The sequence below is a fragment of the Macrobrachium nipponense genome, chromosome 2 (assembly GCF_015104395.2).
Source record: "Macrobrachium nipponense isolate FS-2020 chromosome 2, ASM1510439v2, whole genome shotgun sequence".
NCBI classification, from domain to species: Eukaryota; Metazoa; Arthropoda; class Malacostraca; order Decapoda; family Palaemonidae; genus Macrobrachium; species Macrobrachium nipponense.
In genome coordinates, this window is record NC_087201.1 from 74,321,533 (window position 1) to 74,324,032 (window position 2,500).

A 2,500-nucleotide genomic window follows, 5' to 3' on the forward strand; every position below is an offset into this window, starting at 1 on the left:
GAGAGAAGAGAGACTAGAGAAGAGAGAGCGAGAGAGGCAGAGAGACGAGCACGAGAGCCGACGAGAGAGAGAGAGAGGTAAGATTTCAGTATATGAATATTCAGGGAAGAATTTATTTTCTCTTTAGAAGAAGATTAAGATCTAATCCTCTGAACAAGCCATTCAAAAGGCAGACAGTGAAATCCAACAAAAAGTCTCGTTCTGAATTAAAATGCTAAAGCATCACATCAAAGAGCGTTGTTCTCGATACATAAATTTCTTTGGACGGTATTATTGATCCCATGCTTTATATTATTATATCAAGTTGAGAGTAATCCCCTTGATGAAATGTTAATACAAACAAAGGATATAATGAAACCGATAAATATACAATCATAAAGACATATCATAGAAAAATGCCTTGCTATTCTACACTAATCTGTCTTACCTTTTGATTTAGGCATCATCTTATATAATTCTTCGTTCAGAAGTTGCTGAAAAATAGGTGAAAGAACGAAATGGAATACCCACTGCTGATTTTCCTTTTGACTGAATGCTGATTCTGATATATCCCCAAAAAGCAATTTGACAGCCTGGCAGAGGCAGATGAATGAGAATGCCTGGAACCAAAGGCCATTCCAGTATGTATCCATTTCAGTGTTGACGATCAGCCCTTTTTTCACTCTTGCAAAATGTGCACGAGCAGCAATTCATTTCTTCCCAGTTCTGCATTTTACAAAAAGGTTTGGATTCCGATACGGAATTTTCATATTTCCTTGCTTCGAGTGAGTCTGGATTTGTTGCTTTCCGTTTTAGAGGTAACAATTGTGTCAGAGTTCGAGATCAATTCTCAATTTATACTTTTGAATAATTCGAGATCATTTCTCAAATTATATTTTTGAATCTTTCGAGATAAATTCTCAAATTCTATTTTAGAGTATTTCGAGATAACTTCTCAAATTCTATTTTTGAATATTTCGAGATCATTTCTCAAATTTTGAATATTTTCGAGACTTTCTCAAATTATATTTTGAATAATTCGAGATAACTTCTCAAATTATATTTTTGAATATTTTTCGAGATAACTTCTCAAATTCTATTTTTGAATATTTCGAGATCATTTCTCAAATTATATTTTGAATAATTCGAGATAACTTCTCAAATTCTATTTTGAATATTTCGAGATAAACTTATCAAATTCTATTTGGAATAAATTCGAGAATCATTTCTCAAATAAAAATATTTTGTTTTAATAATTCGAGATAAACTTCACAAATTATATTTTTGAATATCTTTCCGTGGATAACCTTCTCAAGTTCTATTTTTGAATAATTCGAGATAACTTTTCAAATTCTATTTTTGAATATTTCGAGATAACTTCTCAAATTCTATTTTTGAATAATTCGAGATAACTTCTCAAATTCTGTTTTTGAAAATTTCGAGATAACTTCTAAAATTCTGAAAATTGTTTTTCGAGATAACTTCTCAAATTCTATTTTTGAATAAAACGAAAAAATGTCTCAAATTATGCTTGAATAATTCGAGATAATTTCTCAAATTATATTCATAAATAACTAAGAGATTGATCTTCATTGAATAGTAGAAACTATTCTATTTCACAGCGTTATTAAGTTTTGGTTAGGTATGACTTGTATATCCTGGTATGCTGAAAATAAAAGGCTGTTAGGAATCACAGCGGAATTTTTTAGTAACATCACTTTAGTTAACAGGTGAAAAGCATAATGTGATTCCCGTAGATTTTCATGTCCCTCACATGTTTTCATTCGTTAAAACCTTTCGAAAAGTTTAAGAAATTTTCAAGTTAGTACCATTTCAATAGCAAAGATATTCAAGTTAGTAATATTCAAGTTAGTATTTCTTCAATAGTAAAGATATTTAAAAAAGCTTAAGAACTATTCAAGTGAGAACGTTTTCAACAGTAAAGATATTTGGAACAGCTTAAGAAATATTCATGTTGGTACGCTTTCAATAGTAAAGATATGTCAAAAAGTTTAATAAGAAATATTCAAATTAGTACGTTTTCAATAGTAAAGATATTTTAAAAAATTAAAGAAATATTCAAGTTATTACATTTTCAATAGTAAAGATATTCCAAAAACTTTAAGAAATATTCAGAGGAAAGACTACTCACAAGCACCTCTGTGGACAATTGACATTTTGTCATCGCATTTCACTTACCCTTTTGGATGAAATTGTCAAAATATTGCCATTATTAATTTTGCAGTTTGTTTTCATCCATCTTTATCTTTAAGACTCTTCTTCTTCTTTTACACCGTTATCCTTACATTAAAGGGTTGGTTGCCTGATGCACCTTCTCCACTGCATTCCATTAAAGGCATCATCGGCATGGTTTGATGTTTGGCAAAGGGGATTTTACGACCGCATGGGCTTGTTGTTGTGAACCACAGTTAATGGCAGTGGGCCTAGTCTTTTACTCAAAAGTAAGACTGCAAGGCAGCAGCTGTCCTTTTAGTCGCCTTCTACAACACGCAGGACCTAC

The 2,500-nt window shown here is 31.2% G+C and overlaps 1 protein-coding gene across 1 annotated transcript in view; it reads left to right on the forward strand.

Annotated features, from left to right (window-relative positions):
• LOC135220666 (chorion peroxidase-like) overlaps positions 1-2,500 on the forward strand; it is a 33,167-nt gene that overhangs the window by 25,942 nt on the left and 4,725 nt on the right. The window lies entirely within an intron of this gene.